Source organism: Pleurodeles waltl, chromosome 5 (genome assembly GCF_031143425.1).
Source record: "Pleurodeles waltl isolate 20211129_DDA chromosome 5, aPleWal1.hap1.20221129, whole genome shotgun sequence".
Classification (NCBI taxonomy): Eukaryota; Metazoa; Chordata; class Amphibia; order Caudata; family Salamandridae; genus Pleurodeles; species Pleurodeles waltl.
The window spans coordinates 902,542,489-902,567,872 of NC_090444.1; positions in this window are offsets into that span (position 1 = coordinate 902,542,489).

Below are 25,384 nucleotides of genomic sequence, written 5' to 3' on the forward strand. Positions count from 1 at the left end.
CCGACCTCACCTTATGTCTCACAGGGATAGCCCGATCTTTTACCTTAATCTTGTGCTTGAAACCAGCAATCTTTCCCAAACCCTGTACAAAAATGCTAGGAAACTCCTCTTCAAATGGTGCCTTCGATTCTGAGTTCCCTACGACAAGGACTTGTTCTTTAGCACCAGGTTTCAACACCATGCCAAACAGCCCTTGGTGGTACCATCCTAAAATGTTCAGACCTTTATACGCCACATAAATTTTACCGTAAATCTTTCGATCCTTGAACTCAAGACTATCTTCTATGTAGCCTTCCAGGTCAATTTTCCTGCCCTCATAAGACACAGGTGATCTGTCGGGAGGCAATAACTTCCTATCACCCCAGACATTGTGGAAGAGATCCGATGTGATCATAGTAATACGTACCCCAGAATCCACTAACAACCGAAGCCACTTATCACCAACCCGAATATCAACAAGAGGATCTACACATTGGTTTTGATCTTTGACTCCACATACCCTTTCAGTGACTACCATAATCATATCCTGATAGGCCTTAACAAAAGACTCCTCATCATTTTCCCACTCTTCCTCTACCACTGTGGACACCTTAGCTTGCTTATTAAACATGGATTGACATACTTTAGCAAAGTGACCTACTTTACTACACTTCCTACATGCAGCATTCTTTGCTGGACAACTTTTGCCATCCTTAAAATGAGGCATGTTCCCACATCTAAAACATATGTTAGACGACCTGAAGAATGGATTGTCATATTTTCTCGAGTCGCCTTTCTTTACCGCACTCATTTTAGTAACGACATTCACATGCATTTGATCAGAGTCCTTCACCCCAGTACTTATTGAAAGTTCCTTTAGAGATATCTGCGCCATCTCAACACTTTTAGCTGTTTTAATGACATCTTCCAAGGTAGGATTGCCCATGGTAAGTAGCTTCTGCTGAATGTGCTTATTTGAGCAGTGACCGATAAACTGGTCCCTTATTAACTGGTCTTGGAAATCTCTAAATTCACACTTCGAGGCTAATTGTCTCAGTGCACTGACATATGTGTCAACATCCTCACTTTGAGACTGCTGACGCTTGAAGAATTTGTGCCGTAAAACCACCAAACTCGGGAGTACATCAAACCTTATGGACAACTTCTTGGTGGTCATATCATATTCATCATGCTCCTCATCAGTTTGCGGCAGGTCCGGTAAGTGTTTGAAGATCTCTCTACCTTCATATCCCAAAGAATATAAAAGAAGACACTTCTTCCTTTCAGGGTGAAAACGAGAGGCTCCAATAGCTCCAAGGTAAGTCTCGAAACCGTCAAACCACTGTCTCCAAGGGATGGGAGGAGCACCAGGAGTTTCCAAAAAGGGTGGTGGAGGATTAACAGACTGCATAGCACAAATCAAGAGGCAGCTTAAACAAAAAAAAAATGGCCCGGACGTTTTCAAATGAATATTGTTTCAATAAAACTGTAGCACTTTAAAGCACTACAGACGTATTTTCCTCAGTAGCCCCTGCTACAATGATACAGTGTAGTGTAAAAGTATTTTCGCTGTTAACTTTAATACTGTGGCCCAAATGTAGCATTAACAACAACTACATCCAAAATGGCGCTTAAAATTGCCAAACACAGCACCTGCAGAGTCCCATTCCAGATGTCTGCTGCCAATTAGTCAACCGATCCTCCCCCAGCCAGGCTAAAAAGTACCATATGCTTCCAGCAGGAAGAAGGCGGAGATCTCTCTACACAGCAATGCGTGGGTGCTTAGCAGCGGTCATGGCTCCCTCGTCGCCAAATTACTCATGTTGTATATAAAGGTGAGAAGCGTTGCGAAGATTATGCACGTTTATTTCATTCCAATACAAGGACCGCCGCTGTCACATCCTCCGGCTCTGCCGTCTTCAACCATTTTTCTCCTCGCGCTCGAGAGCACGAGAGAACGCAACAGCCGGCAGCACACATAGGTTCGGCACGCGGTAACATTACTGCGTGCCAAACCACATAGAACACAACACAATCTCCTTGCCCTTAACACCAACTTCAAGAAAGTGTATACCATAAACAGAATCTCCTCTGAGCTGACTGATTAAAGAAAGTGCAGTACATCTGTGCAATGGTGCAGGGAGTACTTGATCAATAAGAACTTTAAAAAGGAGGACCTATATGGGAATAAAAGTGCAGAAGAACGTGATATGTAAAGTGCTCTGTGCGGATTGCTGGTCGCATGGGCAAGGAGGCAGGTCATGTGACCAGTCGTTACATTGAGGGAAGGTGACTAATCCATAAAAAAGACTTAGGGCCTGATTTAGATATTGGTGAAGGGAATACTCCGTCACAAATGTGACAATATCTCTTCAGCCGTATTACGATGCTCATAGGATATAATGGGATTGTAATACGGTGGATGGGATGTCCGTCACGTTTGTGACTGAGTATTCCCCTTCGCCAACATCTAAATCAGGCCCATAGCCAGAGCCTAAGAATAATATAATGCTAACAGTGTAATGCATTATACAGCAAAAATGGCTGAATGTCCCTAGATGGGGTGAGTTGTATTTAAGAGGCCACAGTAGAGAGTACCAATACCCTTACCCACCTCTCTTCCTTCCAATAGGCATAAAACATGGCTCTAAGTGTTTTGTGTGTAGCATCGGCAAGGACCATTGAGGGTCTATAAACCAATCCTGCCTACCAGGAGCCATATCCTAGTCCCTGATCTCCTTCAACTATGGAATCTCAAATCCTTGGAACAGGGTTAGACAATCCTCAATTAACAGTCTGTTAATGAGAAGGGTCTCATTAGTCCAGATCCTATGCCATAACATCATTGGGTGGGTTCGGAGGACACCTTCAATATGTAGAAGCCCTAGTTCCCTGTGAGTAATGAAAGAGGCGATGGACAGTGGGAGGGCAAGTAAGTGTCATGTAAAATTATTTTCTGTTACCTAGAGACGGCTAGCCACCTAGAAGCCCCAGATTCCTGCCCAATATGTTGCTATGCCAACACCTTTTGCCTGTTATATGGCAAGCATGTGGGCAAGTGATCTATTACCTAGTTTAGCCGAAAAGGAGAATGCAGCATTAATGGTCCTTGCCAGTTGGGTGTTCCTAATGTCAAGCTGGGACTTCCAAGATCCCCTACAGTTACAAGTGACCCCTAAATAGCTGAAGTTGTCCACGTATTTGACAGTGCAGCGTGGAGCAATAAAGTAGCTTTCAGGGCCTTCTTGTATCTGCAGGACATTACGAAAGATTTGCTGATGTTGATTGTCATATCACATCTCTCCATGAATGATATAAAGGCATCCAAGAGCCGTTGTAGTGCAATAGGTGTGTGGCCCATGATGATGGCATTGTTGGCATATAGTAACTCTGATGTTGGGTGTTTCCCAATCTGGGGCATATTGTCATACCTAGCTACAAGCACCCTCTCCAGATGGTTAATGTACAGGGAGAATAGAAAAGACACAATGACACATTCTTGCCTGATGCCCCTATGCACCCTTAAACTCTCAGAGCACTCATCCCCCAGCCCAAATCTTGCAACAGCACTAGAGTCACAATAAAGTTCTCTGATGGTATTAAACATAGATCTTTTAATGCTTAGATCTTCCATGATGCTCCACTATCTATAGTGTGAGATGCAGTCAAAGGCACTTGACGGGTCCATGAAACCCAAGTGCAGTGCTCCCAATTTTGCAATAGTACATTTCCCTAGGAAGAGGCAGAGATAAGGAACTGGTCTTCTGTCCCCATCCCTCTCTGGAACCCATACTCGATGACTGATTGAGTGCTGCTTTCCTCAGCCCAGGCCTCCAGGAGGGAGTAAGACATGACCCAGAACCTTCATAGTACAGTCCAGGAGAGAAATTGGATGGTAGCTGCTGGGGTCCTCACAATTACCCTTTTTAAAAAGCAGGACAATTACTGAGTTGGACCATGACAGTATATTGGTAGAGGAGCTAAAAACTCTAAGGACTTTGGTTACCAAGGGGGGGGGCACAGGTCTAGATTACTCTTAAAGAGATAAAGGAGAACCCAATTCAGATCAGGGGCCTTGCCACTAGGGCTTGTCCTAACAGCCACTAGCACCTTTTCCAGCAAGGGGCAATACCTTGGGAGAAAGCATTCCTTTGCTGACATCAAGGAATCATTATCACAGCCAGAGGTATCGCTGGGAGAGTAGATCTCGCCAAATAAAGTAGCCCATTTGTGGCCAGTTATAGCAGATTCAATAACGTGCTATACATGATTGAGGAATGGTTGTTAATAATGTTCCAGAAGGCCTTCTGATCCTTCTTGGAAAAAGCTTCCTGAAGATCCTCCCAGCCTATTAATCTAAGGATGCCTTTCCTTGTTTTAATCACCATTTTAGAAGCACTCTTACAGCGTGCAACATCAGTGGCCGACCTGGATTATTTGGGGAGTGAGATCATCAGCTCTTTCTGGGACTTGGAACATGCTGCAATAAACCATTCCCTTTACTTACTGGGGCCTCAGTTATGTCTTCATGAGTGGAATTGCAACTGCCTCTTTGATAGTGTGGAAGGCTTGCTAAATGCTAGCTTCAGCAGCCTCAGCGTCTGTGCAGACCTCAAACAGGGTACAATTGCCCTTGACAAGTTGAAATAAAAAGTTATCAGTGTTGCCATATTCCCACTTGATGCGCACCCCCTTTTTTTCTTTGTGCCATAAGCCCAGTGGTATTCCTAAGGAAGCACGTCAGCTCCAACCAGTTAACAATATCCAGAACTAGGATTTGGGTGAGGTGACCACTAAGAGCAAGGTTATGTAATTGGTGTTTACCTGCCTTGAATACCAAATGTTCTAATAGTAAAATAAAATCAATACCTATATAAATTTAATCAACAAATGATTAATTTTCCCCCCAAATACATGAGCAAAATGAGTTAGAGCATTTCCTTCAACGTCAGTTAGACCACAAACATCCAAGTGCAGAAAGGGACAAAGGAGAACTTTAAAATCACCCCCATAACAGTCCCAGCTCACTACTGCTTTTTGGGCTAAGTTAGTCTAAATAGATATCTAACTTTGACAATACACAACCTTTCTTAGCTATGGTAATTTTGTTATAAAAGTTAGTTATGCCCAGTCAATAGCCTGACCCAAATTCCAGGCCAAGGACCTGATAAAATGGTGCATCAGCTGAATATTGGTAAGGCCTGGCGTTGACCAGAGTTGAGACATAAATTGCCAAGCCCCCACTAGAATGGCCGGATGTGGAGGGTATTGCAGGTAAGTGAAACGTTTTGAAGCCGTTGACATGTATGGAGAGCACCGTCCATGTTCCCTGGAGACATAATATCATGAAGCAGCTCACAAAATTTGACCAAGTCTGTTTTTTGCTTTAATTACTGTGACATTCCAAACCAAAATGGAAATGTTTCGAGTGTTACTACTTTTATAGATGTTAGATCATGAACCCTTGACAGTAGGAGTGATGTTATGTCACCATTGTTGTGGGTGGGGCAGCTGTCAGCTTTCTGCATCACATAAGTGTCAGCTCCGGTGAAGACTTATTTGATGTAGAATTATGAGACAGCGCTGTTATTAATGTCTTTACCTGCCTCTCTGGTTACATTCAAAAGCCAGTGACATTTACTGGCCGAGACTGCTTTCGTCTGGAGTTACCGGGGGGAGGGGGGAGCTATCATGCACCCCCTATGGCATCAAATACATGTGGAAAGTTGGGGGACTCCTGCATTCATATCATCACTTTCTGCCTGCCTTGTTTGAGAGATGACATTTCGATGTTGGCCTTCCGTATGTCTACTTATAACTGTTACAGATGTTGACGGGCACGTACAGAAATCTGAGCCAATAGCTCCTCTCAGTAAACCATGCACATTGTTTGGGATACTATCACCGGGCAGTAGTGGACTAGGGTAACAAGGGGGTAATACTGGTTGCAGCTCAATTCCCCACATAAAGAAATGTATCTTTCAGTTGCCAGACAAGATTAGCGAAGTCTGGCGACATCCAGGTAGTGATGGTAATATCACGGGAAGCGCAAGGAGGTCCAGAGAGGCGTGTCAAGGGCAGGAGCCCTTTAAATTTCTTATCGCGCTCCCGCCGTCGCGGGAAGAGCAAGGAGGTCCAGAGAGGCGTGCCAAGGGCGGGCCCGTCCTTGCCCGTCATTGCCAGGAAGAGGCAGGGCAGGGCCACCCCCCTGACATTCATCTAAAGTTGCATGGGCACGTATGGCTGCCTGAAGGTACTGTGTTGATACTTACTCCTAAATAGGTCCTTTTATAGAGGGCCTTTGGACCGTATTCTCCACCTATTGTTGCGACGCTCGACTAGCCCTTCTCCTACTCTCCTTTATAATTACATATTGGGGTCTGGTTCACAGAGCCAAAGCACTATTTAGGCAGCTTAATCCATGGGAAAACGCAAGGCATCAGAACCCCCAAGGGGAAAGATGAATTCTGTAAAAAAACTTAGGAATGCGGGTGAGAACTGCACAATAGCTGAAATAGACAATCTTATCGAGGAGGTAGAGTCACTACTATGCAGTAGGACCACCATTCGGGAGGGTCCCGATAAAAAGATTACCTCCTATTATACGAAGAAAATCAGACCAGTGGATGATAAAGCGATAGAGATCGTTTCCCAGCAAGAGGGGGAGGCACCATCTGATGTCAGGACTGATAGCCCTAGGGTTGCTGCAACTAGACCCATACACCTATGCACCATTAATAATGGTAGGAAGAAGGGCCATACCCAGGAGTGCGAAGTTAGGTGCTCCAATAAATATGCAGTCCTGGCAGAACTCGATAGCAGTAACATACAGAATACACAAGAGGGGGAACCGGTGGATGAATTACACCCATTTATCCCAACTGTACAGCTAGATAATGAAAGGACCACTCCTCTCAATTCAGAATCAGGGAACCCTCTAAAAAATAAATCAAGATCTATAGCAGACCTTTACGATCTAATCACCGGATTAATCCAGGAAGTTAGGGATTTGAAACTTGAAGTAAGAACCTTAACAGATATTGTGGAAAAGGAGGGGGGTAGGGGTACCTATAGAGCCCAATGCGAAAGGGAGTCCCCCCCCATATCACGCCATCTACAAGGTAGACCCACATATCCTCAAAATTTGATTACTACCCCTAACCTTACCCCAGCTACAGCTAAGATTGTACAACAACCACAGGGAAGCACGATAGGGGTCAATGTGGAACATATTGGTTCACGCAATTCCCAGAGAAGAAATTATAGTAACTTATGCCAAGGAACAGGGAAACCACAAAGAGATCCACGTTTGGTAAAAGGACCCCAAAAAGGAAATTTGGAACTTACTCTGAACTCCTATCCCCAAGTATCTAATGATTATAACAAAAACACTATATGGAATCCATACTCTGAGGAGGATAGGTTTCCTACTAGGGCAAATGTTGTTCATCTGTTAAATGTTCCAAAATTGCCCTTAAATAGCAGAGAAGATGAGGACTCCTTAAAAAACAAGCTTACACATTGGATTAGGGCCAAAAGACACTGTTTATCCATAATTCGATCAGATATTAGGGGGGCAGAAAGAATCCCTGGAGAGAGGGGCCAACTTGACGTCATTGCATTAACACTCAAGGATGGAAGATTAATCAGAGGTTTGATTGACATGGAACAGAGAACCCCGCCCCTAATTCCAATGCCATGAGGTTTAGCTTGGATCCATTAATTACCAAACTTCGAGTACAAAGGCATAAACACAATTACAATGAGGGACTGCAAAAGAGAAATTATGATTCAAACCTTGAGAGAGTGGATTGACTAATCCAGATAGATCAGGCACAAGTGGAACCCAATGGGGACCCAATAGTAGGGGAGCTCCATGAAGGGAATGATCTTCATGCTATAGGGGCAGGGAGCGCAGTGGAGCTCTTGTATGGTAGGAAAAATTTAACAACTTATCCGAGCCATACTTTCAATGCCACAAGCCTAAACGGAAGGGGTCCTATCACCATGATTTCATGGAATGTAGCTGGCTTAAAAAATAAGCTTATAGACCCCGAATGGCAGGACTATATTGATCGACACCATGTCTGTCTCTTCCAAGAGACGTGGTTTAAAGATCCACCGTATAAAGTAGGATATAAAACCTACTTTATCAGTGCAACTTCAGCTGCCAGAGGGAGACCATCTGGGGGGTTGGTTGTATGGGCGAAGATCTCATTAAATGTTGAGATACGCATGCAAGCCACTGAGTCGGAGGACATGTTGTGGTTGATAATGGGAAAAAAAAATAAGATAATAACCCACTTGTTTAATGTATATATAAGACCTAGAAAGTCAAACGTGGAGTCTCCAGAAATAACTCTACTAGACGACCTGCTCAAAAAAATCCCAGTAGGAGAGACAATTATGATAGGGGGTGACCTTAATTGTAATTATGAACCTATAACTGGTTTCGAACATTTAGCAGAAGAGGAAGACCGAATGAGAACAATTCCTTACCTAACAATAGAAAAAACTGTCCCAGGCACAGTGGCCGCATTGCAAATCATGAGCCTTACATTAAACCATGGACTGAGGGCATGTAATGGCAGAGTGGGTGAAGTCGGCCTTAATCTGGTTACTTTCCAGAGAGGCAACTCAACTTCAAAAATAGATTACATTCTGCATAGTATAAATACATGGGAAAGACTAGCGACCTTTAAAATCGATAAAAGAAGGGATAGCGATCACTTCCCGCTAATAATTGAATTCAAGGCACACTTCTTAGATTTGGACTCGAAATATATAGAACATGACAAGGTGGAGTTACTGTCAAAGCCCAGCTCACCTGAGTTCTTGTTCAGTTCTGATGGAGGTTGAAGACAATCCGACCCCACCCTGAAACTGCTTGTTCCAGCACACTAGTTTTTAAAACAGTGCACTAAGAACAGAAGCTCAAGGGAAGGGGGGAAGTGGATAAAATAAAAAAGAGAGACAACACCGTTCTTGCGTTTCCACTGTTGAAGTGCTGCACAAATCTGCAACCCTTTCTGACTTCTGTAGAAACTGGTGCCTAATGAAACATAAACAAAGAACAGATAAGTGCAACCTATTCCTAAATGGGTTCCTGACTATCCCTTTATTTATTAGAAATTCTCTTCTAAAAGTACCTCTTGGATCCTGGTCTCTAGTTTCCAGGTTTTGGAATGTGTTACTGCTCTGGGATGTGTTTTCTATTACTGTAAAGCTTCTAAAACATTAAACAAATACCGTTATCAGAATTACCAATATCAAACATTCATCATAATATAACTAAAGCCTAAATTCCCAATAGCAGACTCACTTTTCCCATATTTCCAGAATCTTTTATAAAACAAATACTGTACTTTTACATCAAAATACAGCATGTAATTTGTGCAAGTCCTTGATTTACTGTTTGCCTTGCTGTTAATGGTTTCCACTGTTCGATTCTTAAAAGTTCCATGAGAAAAAACAATGTCTGCTTCACAAAGTTCCGCAAAATATTCCTGCAACAAAGAGCCCGAATCACAATGTTCGTGGAAGGCACTTCGCCTCAAATTGTCTATACACGAATCCAGAAACCGTTGTCAAAGTTCCCTCAGGTAACAAAAAGTTTTGCACTTACTTGTTGCTGGCAAGAGATACTGATCAGTCTAACCTTGTCTTCTTTCTCTTTTGCAGGTTACTCATAGGAGAGAGGCTGAAGCAAGGAGGAACCGGAAACCGGAAGAAGGAAGGGCCAGAAGCTGCGCCCATTGAAGTCAATGAAAGTCTGTAAAGAGCAGGAGTGCCAGCGCCGAGGGATCTGCTCTCAGGTAAGCGGGAGGTAGACGAGCACAAGCACTGGGTGAGGCTCGGGGGATGCCTTTTATAGACAGGGCTGGGTGTGGTTTGAAGGGCTGGGTGTGGTCCTCACATGCTGCACATGTTCTTAGAAGGTGTGCAGAGCTGGGTGTGATTTGAAGAGCTGGGTGTGGTCCTCACATGCTGCACATGTTCTTGAAAGGTGTGCAGAGTTTCAGTTATTATGCAAATGAGTTGGATTAACACATGGCCTAGGGAGGAGTGTTTTAACCCCTTCTGTGCCGCGGACGTAGTGGTTACGTCCCGCGGCACAGTGCTGCTGTGCCGAGGACGTAACCACTACGTCCTCGGCACACAGCCCAGAGGGAGCGCTCTCGCTCCCTCTGTGTGCTTCCCCCCACCCCCCCAAAGTCAGGGATGGAAGGGGAAGCCCTTCCCCTTCCACCCCCGACCCCCCCACCCCCCCATAATGACGTCAGCGCGCGATCGCGCGCTGACTTCATTATGGGGATTTCGCCGCACAGGAAGCCATTTGCTTCCTGTGCGGCGAACGGAGAAGAGGTGAGTTCCTCTTCCCGGTGGGTGGGGGGTTTGGGCTAAAGAGGCACCGGGGGAAAGGAAAGGCTTTTCCTTTCCCCCGGTGTCTCTTTGAGCATTCCTGCTGCCCGATCGCATTGCGATCGGGCAGCAGGAATGCCCACTAGACACCAGGGATTTTTTTTTTTTATTGTTGTTACCTGTTTTTGGCATGCGGGGAGCGGCCCCTTGGGCAAGGGTCGCTCCCCTTGTGGGGGCAATTTGTTACGGCCATTTCTGCCCCCCTTGGGGGCAGATTGGCCTACTTTTTAGGCGGATCTGCCCCCAAGGGGGGCAGAAACCACTGGATCACCAGGGATTTTTATTTTCTGTGCATTTATGTTGGGGGGGGTGCCCCCTTGGGCAAGGGGCGCCCCCCCCAAGGGGGCAGAGAACTGTTGGCCTTTTCTGCCCCCCTTGGGGGCAGATCGGCCTATTTTTTTTAGGTCCATCTGCCCCCAAGGGGGGCAGAAGCCACTTAGGCACCAGGGATTGTGTGTGTAGTGAATGGGGGGGCGCCCCCTTGGGCAAGGGTCGCTCCCCTGTGGGGGGCATGTCCTTTAGGGCCATTTCTGCCCCCCTTGAGGGCAGATTGGCTACTTTTTAGCCAGATCTGCCCCCAAGGGGGGCAGAAAACACTAGATCACCAGGGTTTTTTATTTTTATGTGTATTTATGTGGGGGGGGGGTGCCCCCTTGGGCAAGGGGCGCCCCCCCCAAGGGGGCAGAGAACTGTTGGCCTTTTCTACCCCCCTTGGGGGCAAATCGGCCTATTTTTTTTAGGTCCATCTGCCCCCAAGGGGGGCAGAAGCCACTTAGGCACCAGGGATTGTGTGTGTAGTGGATGGGGGGGCGCCCCCTTGGGCAAGGGTCGCTCCCCTTTGGGGGGCATGTCTTTTAGGGCCATTTCTGCCCCCCTTGAGGGCAGATCAGCCTATTATTTTTAGGCTGATCTGCCCCCAAGGGGGGCAGAAACCACTAGAACGCCAGGGATGTTTTTTTATGTGTTTATTTTTGTGGGGGGGCGTCCCCTTGGGCACGGGGCGCCCCCCCAAGGGGGGCATTGACCTGTTGGCCATTTCTGCCCCCCCTGGGGGCAGATGGGCCTATTTTTCTAGACCCACCTGCCCCCAAGGGGGGCAGAAGCCACGTAGACACCAGGGATAGTGTGTGTGTGTGTGTGTGTTAGTGGATGGGGGGGGGGCTTGGGCAAGGGTCGCCCCCCACTTTGGGGGCACATGTACCCAGGCCATTTCTGCACCCCTTGGAGACAGATCAGCCTATTATTTTTAGGCTGATCTGCCCCCAAGGGGGGCAGAAACCACTAGAACGCCAGGGATGTTTTTTTATGTGTTTATTTTTGTGGGGGGGCGTCCCCTTGGGCACGGGGCGCCCCCCCAAGGGGGGCATTGACCTGTTGGCCATTTCTGCCCCCCCTGGGGGCAGATGGGCCTATTTTTCTAGACCCACCTGCCCCCAAGGGGGGCAGAAGCCACGTAGACACCAGGGATAGTGTGTGTGTGTGTGTGTGTTAGTGGATGGGGGGGGGGCTTGGGCAAGGGTCGCCCCCCACTTTGGGGGCACATGTACCCAGGCCATTTCTGCACCCCTTGGAGACAGATCAGCCTATTATTTTTAGGCTGATCTGCCCCCAAGGGGGGCAGAAACCACTAGAACGCCAGGGATTTTTTTTTATGTGTTTATTTTTGTGTGGGGGCGTCCCCTTGGGCACGGGCGCCCCCCCAAGGGGGGCATTGACCTGTTGGCCATTTCTGCCCCCCCTGGGGGCAGATGGGCCTATTTTTCTAGAACCACCTGCCCCCAAGGGGGGCAGAAGCCACGTAGACACCAGGGATAGTGTGTGTGTGTGTGTGTGTGTTAGTGGATGGGGGGGGGCTTGGGCAAGGGTCGCCCCCCACTTTGGGGGCACATGTACCCAGGCCATTTCTGCACCCCTTGGAGACAGATCAGCCTATTATTTTTAGGCTGATCTGCCCCCAAGGGGGGCAGAAACCACTAGAACGCCAGGGAATTTTTTTTTTATTTGTTTATTTTTGTGGGGGGGGAGTCCCCTTGGTCACGGGGCGCCCCCCCAAGGGGGGCATTGACCTGTTGGCCATTTCTACACCCCCTCGGGGCAGATGGGCCTATTTTCTTAGGCCCACCTGCCCCCAAGGGGGCAGAAGCCACTTAGGCACCAGGGATAGTGTTGTGTGTGTTTTTTTTGTTTGAGGGCTGTCCCCTTTGGCAAGGGTCGCTCTCCATGGGGACACAGTACTAAAGGTATTTTTTGGCTTCCTTGGGGCAGACAGGCCTATTTTTTTAGTAGGCCCATCTGCCCCTATGGCAGAATCCACTTAGGCACCAATTTCTAAAATGTTTGATGGTGGGGTGTTTGTCAACTGAAGAAGTCTTTGCATTTGTGATAAAAAATGTTTTCATCCTTTTGGTTCTAGTTCAAAGCTTTTGCTTTATTTGCTGTGGCTCCTTGCGGTTTTGGCGGTGGTTGACCTGCAGTTTGCACAGTTTCATGTTTTAGGTAAGTAAAAACAATTTACTCCAAAGGAGTATTGTTGCCATGCATGAATGACATGTTTGTAGGGGGTGTACTAAATGCAGGATTGTGTGTGAAATTGTCCTTAGGTTTGTGCACAATGATATTTGTTTTGTCTTATTTCTAATTTGCCTTTCTTTCTTTCTTTTTAGTGGGATATCATTGGTGATTGCTGTGTAGTTGCTGGTGAATCAAGCTTTTTCAGGCAAGTGAGCGGTATAGTTTTTGAGTTTGTAACTCTTACTAACAAAGCTACACTTTGTTACTTGTCTTACACAGTGCTGGTTGTTGGTGGTGAATTTGTCCAGTTAATTTTAGCAGGAGAGATCATGGCTAGCCGCAGGATGACCGCTCAGCAGGTGGTTGGTATGCTTTTTGAGTCACAGTCTGATCATGACTATGAGACGGACTCTGCATCTGAGGCAGAGGAGGAAGTCAGAGATTCTGGCAGTGATGTTTCTGTTGGAGGGGAATCTTCTGATGATGAAGCCACACTCAGTGCAGATGAAGGTTCTGTTTTAGAGGAGGACATTGATGTGCCAATAGTGCAGCAACCTGGGGCTGAAAGGTTTCCCGTTAGAAGACCTGATGTCTGGGTTGCCCCAAACATGGAGCAGCCAGAGTTGCCTGCCTTTACTGGTCTCCCGGGGTGTAACGCCAATACAGAGAACTTTATGCCTATCAATTTCTTTGAGTTATTCATGGATGATGTGTTTTTGGAAGAGATTGTTGAGCAGACTAATTTGTATGCGGAGCAGCATTTGAGGGACAACGCTGCTAGACTTAGGCCACACTCTAGAGCTGCCCAGTGGATTCCCACAAATTTGGAGGAGCTAAAAAAGTTTTTGGGTTTGACTTTTTTGATGGGGTTGATAAGGAAGCCGTCACTGGCTTCTTATTGGTCTACTAGTCCCTTGATGGCAACAGCTATATTTCCAGCTACCATGAGTCGTAATCGGTATTTGCTTCTTCTTAGGATGCTGCATTTTGTTGACAATGCATTAGCCTTGCCACGAGATCACCCAGATTCTGACCGTCTTTTTAAGATTAGGCCTGTCCTTGATCATTTTGTAGATCGGTTTTCGGAGGTCTATGTTCCAGGCAAAGAGATAAGTGTGGACGAGTCTTTGGTCCTCTTCAAGGGTCGTTTGGTTTTTAGGCAGTACATTCCTAGCAAAAGGGCACGATATGGAATTAAATTGTATATGCTGTCTGAAAGTAGGACAGGATATGTGTATAGTTTCCGTGTGTACACTGGTAGGGATTCCAATATTGACCCCCCTGGTTGTCCTCCCACTTTTGGAGTTACTGAGAAAATAGTGTGGGATCTTGGTAGACGACTGTTCAACAAAGGTCACCATTTGTATGTAGATAACTTCTACACTGGTGTGAAGTTGTTCAAGGAATTGTTTAGAGTGGACACAGTTGCTTGTGGCACAATCCGTTCTAACCGGAAAGGCTATCCAAGGGAGCTTGTCTGTAAAAAACTTGAGAGGGGACAGTGCTGTGCCTTGCGGAACGAGGAGCTGCTAGCTTTGAAATTTTCAGACAAGAGGGATGTCTACATGCTAAGTACCATCCATGATGAGAGTACTTCCCCTGTGACTGTTTGGGGCCAGGTTGCTGAAGTGCGCAAACCTGTGTGCATTTTAGATTATAATAAGCACATGGGAGGTGTAGATAGAGTTGACCAGAGGTTGGAACCTTATACTGCTATTCGTAAGTCTTATGTTTGGTATAAGAAGTTAGCACTTCACCTCTTCCACTTAGCAACCTTCAATGCTTTTATTGTGTTTAGGGATAGGTCTCCAGACTCAAAGATGACATTTGTGAAATTTCAGGAGTCAGTGATAGAGAGCCTTATTGTGGTGGAACAGGCCAGAGTTCCTAGAGAAGCAGTGGTGGAGGATGTGGCTAGATTGAAAGATCGCCACTTTGCTGAGCACATTCCTCCCACACCCAAAAAAGACTTTCCAGCTAAGAAATGTAGAGTGTGTTTTCGAAGAGGTATCCGGAGGGAGTCTCGAATGTACTGCCCAGATTGTCCTTCAAAGCCTGGGCTGTGTGTCGGTGCTTGTTTTAAGAATTACCACACCCAGAAGAATTTCTGGGAACAACCATGAGTATAAACTCATGTCTGTTTTGTATTTTCATGTGTTTAGTTTCATGGTTAGCATTTCTGTCATGTTGTTAGTTAGAGCTTTTGTGTTTGTTGTTTTGTAATTCTTTCTACTTAGTTAGGGGTTCCTCTGTTTAAAAAAAAAAAAAAATATATGATGCCATTGTGTGTGGAGTGGGGCTTGGCTGAGACTGTACATATTGACTTGATGTTGGCTACTGCAACACACTGCCAGCCAAACACCAGTCCACACACTCCCATCAGCTGGTGTGATTGTTGTATCAGGCATGTGGGCGTATGTAAGTGATGGGCCCTTGAGTGGCGCTGTCTGTCGATGTGAGTGTTGTAATGTGCTGGGCCCGTGGCTGGCGGTGTGAATGGCCTTGTGTGTGTCATGTATGAAAGTTGTGTGAATGGACTGTAAAGCGGTTGGTGCCTTGTCGCGGCTTTACAGCTCACGAGCTGTGAGTCATTGGTTCAGTTTTTTGCCTTTCAGTTACTAACAGTGCTTTTCATTTTTGTGAAAGCTCTTGTTAGTAAAATTTGATCCACTGAACCATCACTCACCCTCGTGCCAAATCCAACCAGTATGTGTGGTAAAAATGACCAAACCTGCTACGCTGTAATCAGGCGTCGCAGCACACCTATGACACGCTAGGTGCCTCAGGTGGGACCCCGATGATGAAGCATGCCACCAACTTGGTTGGTGGGTGAGGGGTCTTTTTCACATAACCTAAGTGTGTTTCTTTTCAAAATGTTAGTGTTTGGCACATCACGGACGTATGTGGGCACATCAAAACGATATATTACAAAACTACCTGTGTTTGGGGGGGGAGAGGGCACCTATGTTTTTGGTCCTGTGTGCGGCCTTCATCTAGGGAAACCTACCAAACCCAGACATTTTTTAAAACTAGACACCCCAAGGAGTCTAGGGAGGAGTGGCTTGCGTGGATCCCCCAACATTTTCTTACCCAGACTCCTCTGTAAACCTCAAAATGTGCTTTAAAAAAGCATATTTTCCTGACTTTTCTTCGTACGATCACCACTCCAGCACAAAATTCCTACTACCCAGTGTTCCCCTCAGTCTCCCAAATAAAATGACACCTCACGTATGTGGGTCCCCAAAGCAGAGTCAGTCTAAAGATGTATAAAAGAATATGTCCTTATAAACTCGCAGTACTATCCCCTGTATCTCTACAAGTTTTGGGCCTTATTCTGTTGGAGGCACCTGGCCCACCCACACAACTGAGGTATCATTTTTATCAGGAGACTTGGGGGAACGCTGGGTGGAAGGAAATTTGTGGCTCCACTCAGATTCCAGAACTTTCTGTCACCGAAATGTGTGAAAAATGCGTTTTTTTAGCCAAAATTTGAGGTTTGGAAAGGATTCTGGGTAACAGAACCTGGTCAGAGCCCCTCAAGTCACCCCATCTTGGATTCCCCTAGGTCTCTAGTTTTCAGAAATGCACAGGTTTGGTAGGTTTCCCTAGGTGCTGGCTGAGCTACAGGCCAAAAACTACAGGTAGGCACTGTTTTCAATGAAAAAATGTGATGTGTCCACGCTGCGCTTTGGGGCGTTTCCTGTCGCGGGCGCTAGGCCTACCCACACAAGTGAGGTATCATTTTTATCGGGAGACGTGGGGAAACGCTGGGTGGAAGGAAATTTGTGGCCCCTCTCAGATTCCAGAACTTTCTGCCACAGAAATGTGAGGAACATGTGTTTTTTTAGCCAAATTTTGAGGTTTGCAAAGGATTCTGGGTAACAGAACCTGGTCCGAGCCACACAAATCACCCCATCTTGGATTCCCCTAGGTCTCTAGTTTTCAGAAATGCACAGGTTTGGTAGGTTTCCCTAGGTGGCGGCTGAGCTACAGGCCAAAATCTACAGGTAGGCACTTTGCTAAAAACAGGTCTGTTTTCTGTGATGTGTCAACGTTGCGCTTTGGGGCGTTTCCTGTCGCGGGCGCTAGGCCTACCCACACAAGTGAGGTATCATTTTTATCGGGAGACGTGGGGGAACGCTGGGTGGAAGGAAATTTGTGGCTCCTCTCGGATTCCAGAACTTTCTGCCACAGAAATGTGAGGAACATGTGTTTTTTTAGCCAATTTTTGAGCTTTGCAAAGGATTCTGGGTAACAGAACCTGGTCCGAGCCCCGCCAGTCACCCCTCCTTAGATTCCCCTAGGTCTCTAGTTTTCAGAAATGTACAGGTTTGGTAGGTTTCCCTAGGTGCCGGCTGAGCTAGAGGCCAAAATCTACAGGTAGTCACTTCGCAAAAAACACCTCTGTTTTCTTCCAAAATTTTGGTGGTGTCCACGTTGCGCTTTGGGGCGTTTCCTGTCGCGGGCGCTAGGCCTACCCACGCAAGTGAGGTATCATTTTTATCGGGAGACTTGGGGGAACGCTGGGTGGAAGGAAATTTGTGGCTCCTCCCAGATTCCAGAACTTTCTGCCACAGAAATGTGAGGAACATGTGTTTTTTTAGCCAATTTTTGAGCTTTGCAAAGGATTCTGGGGAACAGAACCTGGTCCGAGCCCCACCAGTCACCCCTCCTTGGATTCCCCTAGGTCTCTAGTTTTCAGAAATGCACAGGTTTGGTAGGTTTCCCTAGGTGGCGGCTGAGCTACAGGCCAAAATCTACAGGTAGGCACTTTGCTAAAAACAGGTCTGTTTTCTGTGATGTGTCCACGTTGCGCTTTGGGGCGTTTCCTGTCGCGGGCGCAAGGCCTACCCACACAAGTGAGGTATCATTTTTATCGGGAGACGTGGGGGAACGCTGGGTGGAAGGAAATTTGTGGCTCCTCTCGGATTCCAGAACTTTCTGCCACAGAAATGTGAGGAACATGTGTTTTTTTAGCCAATTTTTGAGCTTTGCAAAGGATTCTGGGTAACAGAACCTGGTCCGAGCCCCGCCAGTCACCCCTCCTTGGATTCCCCTAGGTCTCTAGTTTTCAGAAATGTACAGGTTTGGTAGGTTTCCCTAGGTGCCGGCTGAGCTAGAGGCCAAAATCTACAGGTAGTCACTTCGCAAAAAACACCTCTGTTTTCTTCCAAAATTTTGGTGGTGTCCACGTTGCGCTTTGGGGCGTTTCCTGTCGCGGGCGCTAGGCCTACCCACGCAAGTGAGGTATCATTTTTATCGGGAGACTTGGGGGAACGCTGGGTGGAAGGAAATTTGTGGCTCCTCCCAGATTCCAGAACTTTCTGCCACAGAAATGTGAGGAACATGTGTTTTTTTAGCCAATTTTTGAGCTTTGCAAAGGATTCTGGGTAACAGAACCTGGTCCGAGCCCCGCCAGTCACCCCTCCTTGGATTCTCCTAGGTCTCTAGTTTTCAGAAATGCACAGGTTTGGTAGGTTTCCCTAGGTGGCGGCTGAGCTAGAGGCCAAAATCTACAGGTAGGCACTTTGCTAAAAACAGGTCTGTTTTCTGTGATGTGTCCACGTTGCGCTTTGGGGCGTTTCCTGTCGCGGGCGCTAGGCCTACCCACACAAGTGAGGTATCATTTTTATCGGGAGACGTGGGGGAACACTGGGTGGAAGGAAATTTGTGGCTCCTCTCGGATTCCAGAACTTTCTGCCACAGAAATGTGAGGAACATGTGTTTTTTTGGCCAATTTTTGAGCTTTGCAAAGGATTCTGGGTAACAGAACCTGGTCCGAGCCCCGCCAGTCACCCCTCCTTGGATTCCCCTAGGTCTCTAGTTTTCAGAAATGTACAGGTTTGGTAGGTTTCCCTAGGTGCCGGCTGAGCTAGAGGCCAAAATCTACAGGTAGTCACTTCGCAAAAAACACCTCTGTTTTCTTCCAAAATTTTGGTGGTGTCCACGTTGCGCTTTGGGGCGTTTCCTGTCGCGGGCGCTAGGCCTCCCACGCAAGTGAGGTATCATTTTTATCGGGAGACTTGGGGGAACGCTGGGTGGAAGGAAATTTGTGGCTCCTCCCAGATTCCAGAACTTTCTGCCACAGAAATGTGAGGAACATGTGTTTTTTTAGCCAATTTTTGAGCTTTGCAAAGGATTCTGGGTAACAGAACCTGGTCCGAGCCCCGCCAGTCACCCCTCCTTGGATTCCCCTAGGTCTCTAGTTTTCAGAAATGCACAGGTTTGGTAGGTTTCCCTAGGTGGCGGCTGAGCTAGAGGCCAAAATCTACAGGTAGGCACTTTGCTAGAAACAGGTCTGTTTTCTGTGATGTGTCCACATTGCGCTTTGGGGCGTTTCCTGTCGCGGGCGCTAGGCCTACCCACACAAGTGAGGTATCATTTTTATCGGGAGACGTGGGGGAACCGTGGGTGGAAGGACATTTGTGGCTCCTCTCAGATTCCAGCACTTTCTGCCACAGAAATGTGAGGAACATGTGTTTTTTTAGCCAATTTTTGAGCATTGCAAAGGATTCTGGGTAACAGAACCTGGTCCGAGCCCCGCCAGTCACCCCTCCTTGGATTCCCCTAGGTCTCTAGTTTTCAGAAATGTACAGGTTTGGTAGGTTTCCCTAGGTGCCGGCTGAGCTAGAGGCCAAAATCTACAGGTAGTCACTTCGCAAAAAACACCTCTGTTTTCTTCCAAAATTTTGGTGGTGTCCACGTTGCGCTTTGGGGCGTTTCCTGTCGCGGGCGCTAGGCCTACCCACGCAAGTGAGGTATCATTTTTATCGGGAGACTTGGGGGAACGCTGGGTGGAAGGAAATTTGTGGCTCCTCCCAGATTCCAGAACTTTCTGCCACAGAAATGTGAGGAACATGTGTTTTTTTAGCCAATTTTTGAGCTTTGCAAAGGATTCTGGGTAACAGAACCTGGTCCGAGCCCCGCCAGTCACCCCTCCTTGGATTCCCCTAGGTCTCTAGTTTTCAGAAATGCACAGGTTTGGTAGGTTTCCCTAGGTGGCGGCTGAGCTAGAGGCCAAAATCTACAGGTAGGCACTTTGCTAAAAACAGGTCTGTTTTCTGTGATGTGTCCACGTTGCGCTTTGGGGCGTTTCCTGTCGCGGGCGCTAGGCCTACCCACACAAGTGAGGTATCATTTTTATCGGGAGACGTGGGGGAACCGTGGGTGGAAGGACATTTGTGGCTCCTCTCAGATTCCAGCACTTTCTGCCACAGAAATGTGAGGAACATGTGTTTTTTTAGCCAATTTTTGAGCATTGCAAAGGATTCTGGGTAACAGAACCTGGTCCGAGCCCCGCCAGTCACCCCTCCTTGGATTCCCCTAGGTCTCTAGTTTTCAGAAATGTACAGGTTTGGTAGGTTTCCCTAGGTGCCGGCTGAGCTAGAGGCCAAAATCTACAGGTAGTCACTTCGCAAAAAACACCTCTGTTTTCTTCCAAAATTTTGGTGGTGTCCACGTTGCGCTTTGGGGCGTTTCCTGTCGCGGGCGCTAGGCCTACCCACGCAAGTGAGGTATCATTTTTATCGGGAGACTTGGGGGAACACTGGGTGGAAGGAAATTTGTGGCTCCTCCCAGATTCCAGAACTTTCTGCCACAGAAATGTGAGGAACATGTGTTTTTTAAGCCAATTTTTGAGCTTTGCAAAGGATTCTGGGTAACAGAACCTGGTCCGAGCCCCGCCAGTCACCCCTCCTTGGATTCCCCTAGGTCTCTAGTTTTCAGAAATGCACAGGTTTGGTAGGTTTCCCTAGGTGGCGGCTGAGCTAGAGGCCAAAATCTACAGGTAGGCACTTTGCTAAAAACAGGTCTGTTTTCTGTGATGTGTCCACGTTGCGCTTTGGGGCGTTTCCTGTCGCGGGCGCTAGGCCTACCCACACAAGTGAGGTATCATTTTTATCGGGAGACGTGGGGGAACGCTGGGTGGAAGGACATTTGTGGCTCCTCTCAGATTCCAGCACTTTCTGCCACAGAAATGTGAGGAACATGTGTTTTTTTAGCCAATTTTTGAGCTTTGCAAAGGATTCTGGGTAACAGAACCTGGTCCGAGCCCCGCCAGTCACCCCTCCTTGGATTCCCCTAGGTCTCTAGTTTTCAGAAATGTACAGGTTTGGTAGGTTTCCCTAGGTGCCGGCTGAGCTAGAGGCCAAAATCTACAGGTAGTCACTTCGCAAAAAACACCTCTGTTTTCTTCCAAAATTTTGGTGGTGTCCACGTTGCGCTTTGGGGCGTTTCCTGTCGCGGGCGCTAGGCCTCCCACGCAAGTGAGGTATCATTTTTATCGGGAGACTTGGGGGAACGCTGGGTGGAAGGAAATTTGTGGCTCCTCCCAGATTCCAGAACTTTCTGCCACAGAAATGTGAGGAACATGTGTTTTTTTAGCCAATTTTTGAGCTTTGCAAAGGATTCTGGGTAACAGAACCTGGTCCGAGCCCCGCCAGTCACCCCTCCTTGGATTCCCCTAGGTCTCTAGTTTTCAGAAATGCACAGGTTTGGTAGGTTTCCCTAGGTGGCGGCTGAGCTAGAGGCCAAAATCTACAGGTAGGCACTTTGCTAAAAACAGGTCTGTTTTCTGTGATGTGTCCACGTTGCGCTTTGGGGCGTTTCCTGTCGCGGGCGCTAGGCCTACCCACACAAGTGAGGTATCATTTTTATCGGGAGACGTGGGGGAACCGTGGGTGGAAGGACATTTGTGGCTCCTCTCAGATTCCAGCACTTTCTGCCACAGAAATGTGAGGAACATGTGTTTTTTTAGCCAATTTTTGAGCATTGCAAAGGATTCTGGGTAACAGAACCTGGTCCGAGCCCCGCCAGTCACCCCTCCTTGGATTCCCCTAGGTCTCTAGTTTTCAGAAATGTACAGGTTTGGTAGGTTTCCCTAGGTGCCGGCTGAGCTAGAGGCCAAAATCTACAGGTAGTCACTTCGCAAAAAACACCTCTGTTTTCTTCCAAAATTTTGGTGGTGTCCACGTTGCGCTTTGGGGCGTTTCCTGTCGCGGGCGCTAGGCCTACCCACGCAAGTGAGGTATCATTTTTATCGGGAGACTTGGGGGAACGCTGGGTGGAAGGAAATTTGTGGCTCCTCCCAGATTCCAGAACTTTCTGCCACAGAAATGTGAGGAACATGTGTTTTTTTAGCCAATTTTTGAGCTTTGCAAAGGATTCTGGGTAACAGAACCTGGTCCGAGCCCCGCCAGTCACCCCTCCTTGGATTCCCCTAGGTCTCTAGTTTTCAGAAATGCACAGGTTTGGTAGGTTTCCCTAGGTGGCGGCTGAGCTAGAGGCCAAAATCTACAGGTAGGCACTTTGCTAAAAACAGGTCTGTTTTCTGTGATGTGTCCACGTTGCGCTTTGGGGCGTTTCCTGTCGCGGGCGCTAGGCCTACCCACACAAGTGAGGTATCATTTTTATCGGGAGACGTGGGGGAACCGTGGGTGGAAGGACATTTGTGGCTCCTCTCAGATTCCAGCACTTTCTGCCACAGAAATGTGAGGAACATGTGTTTTTTTAGCCAATTTTTGAGCATTGCAAAGGATTCTGGGTAACAGAACCTGGTCCGAGCCCCGCCAGTCACCCCTCCTTGGATTCCCCTAGGTCTCTAGTTTTCAGAAATGTACAGGTTTGGTAGGTTTCCCTAGGTGCCGGCTGAGCTAGAGGCCAAAATCTACAGGTAGTCACTTCGCAAAAAACACCTCTGTTTTCTTCCAAAATTTTGGTGGTGTCCACGTTGCGCTTTGGGGCGTTTCCTGTCGCGGGCGCTAGGCCTACCCACGCAAGTGAGGTATCATTTTTATCGGGAGACTTGGGGGAACACTGGGTGGAAGGAAATTTGTGGCTCCTCCCAGATTCCAGAACTTTCTGCCACAGAAATGTGAGGAACATGTGTTTTTTTAGCCAATTTTTGAGCTTTGCAAAGGATTCTGGGTAACAGAACCTGGTCAGAGCCCCGCCAGTCACCCCTCCTTGGATTCCCCTAGGTCTCTAGTTTTCAGAAATGCACAGGTTTGGTAGGTTTCCCTAGGTGGCGGCTGAGCTAGAGGCCAAAATCTACAGGTAGGCACTTTGCTAAAAACAGGTCTGTTTTCTGTGATGTGTCCACGTTGCGCTTTGGGGCGTTTCCTGTCGCGGGCGCTAGGCCTACCCACACAAGTGAGGTATCATTTTTATCGGGAGACGTGGGGGAACGCTGGGTGGAAGGACATTTGTGGCTCCTCTCAGATTCCAGCACTTTCTGCCACAGAAATGTGAGGAACATGTGTTTTTTTAGCCAATTTTTGAGCTTTGCAAAGGATTCTGGGTAACAGAACCTGGTCCGAGCCACACAAATCACCCCATCTTGGATTCCCCTAGGTCTCTAGTTTTCAGAAATGCACAGGTTTGGTAGGTTTCCCTAGGTGGCGGCTGAGCTAGAGGCCAAAATCTACAGGTAGGCACTTTGCTAAAAACAGGTCTGTTTTCTGTGATGTGTCCACATTGCGCTTTGGGGTGTTTCCTGTCGCGGGCGCTAGGCCTACCCACACAAGTGAGGTATCATTTTTATCGGGAGACGTGGGGGAACGCTGGGTGGAAGGAAATTTGTGGCTCCTCTCAGATTCCAGAACTTTCTGCCACAGAAATGTGAGGAACATGTGTTTTTTTGGCCAAATTTTGAGGTTTGCAAAGGATTCTGGGTAACAGAACCTGGTCCGAGCCACACAAATCACCCCATCTTGGATTCCCCTAGGTCTCTAGTTTTCAGAAATGCACAGGTTTGGTAGGTTTCCCTAGGTGGCGGCTGAGCTAGAGGCCAAAATCTACAGGTAGGCACTTTGCTAAAAACAGGTCTGTTTTCTGTGATGTGTCCACGTTGCGCTTTGGGGCGTTTCCTGTCGCGGGCGCTAGGCCTACCCACACAAGTGAGGTATCATTTTTATCGGGAGACTTGGGGGAACATAGAATAGCAAAAGAAGTGTTATTGCCCCTTGTCTTTCTCTACATTTTTCCCTTCCAAATGTAAGACAGTGTGTAAAAAAGACGTCTATTTGAGAAATGCCCTGTAATTCACATGCTAGTATGGGCACCCCGGAATTCAGAGATGTGCAAATAACCACTGCTTCTCAACACCTTATCTTGTGCCCATTTTGGAAATACAAAGGTTTTCTTGATAGCTATTTTTTACTCTTTATATTTCAGCAAATGAATTGCTGTATACCCGGCATAGAATGAAAACCCACTGCAGGGTGCAGGTCATTTATTGGCTCTGGGTACCTAGAGTTCTTGATGAACCTACAAGCCCTATATATCCCCGCAACCAGAAGAGTCCAGCAGACGTAACGGTATATTGCTTTCGAAAATCTGACATTGCAGGAAAAAGTTACAGAGTAAAACTTAGAGAAAAATTGATGTTTTTTTCACCTCAATTTCAATATTTTTCTTCTTCAGTTGCTATTTTCTGTAGGAAACCCTTGTAGGATCTACACAAATTACCCCTTGCTGAATTCAGAATTTTGTCTACTTTTCAGAAATGTTGCGGTTTATGGGATCCAGCGTTGGTTTCATGCCCATTTCTGTCACTGACTGGAAGGAGGCTGAAAGCACAAAAAATCGTAAAAATGGGGTATGTCCCAGTAAAATGCCAAAATTGGGTTGAAAAATTGGGTTTTCTGATTCAAGTCTGACTGTTCCTGAAAGCTGGGAAGCTGGTGATTTTATCACCGCAAACCCTTTGTTGATGCCCTTTTCAGGGAAAAAACCACAAGCCTTCTTCTGCAGCCCATTTTTCCAATTTTTTTTAAAAAAATGAAATTTTCACTGTTTTTTGGCTAATTTCTTGGCCTCCTTCTGGGGAACCCACAAAGTCTGGGTACCTCTAGAATCCCTAGGATGTTGGAAAAAAAGGACGCAAATTTGGCATGGGTAGCTTATGTGAACAAAAAGTTATGAGGGCCTAAGCGCGAACTGCTCCAAATAGCCAAAAAAAGGCTCGGCACAGGAGGGGGAAAAGGCCTGGCAGCGAAGGGGTTAAAGAAGCCTTGGTAAAAGCAAGGCCCAATGTGTAAACAAAACAGCACATTAAACAACATACACAGAAGCCTAGGGGGGGGGGGAAGGTGAGATAACAAGAAAGGCTTTCAATAGTGAGTTTAAAAGGGAGCTATTACAGAACCCACTAGTGCAGTGAGAGGGGACATGCTGTTTGCTGTGTACAAACCCTAACAGTTGCCCCCCTCAAAGGCCCTCCTACAGGACGGGGTTTTCCTGGATTTTTTAAATAAAACCGTCTAATCAGCTGTGGGGCATGTACATATGATGCTGGTTCCCATAAATTCTCAGATTCATCATATCCTTTCCATTCTACTAAATAAAACAGACGTCCACTAATTCTTTTTGAGTCTTTTATGCTTTTCACTTCATATTCCAGATTTCCCTTAATTGGTATGGGTGGAGGTGGTGGTTCAGGTCGGGTTTTTGAGTTGTACGGCTTAAGCAAGGA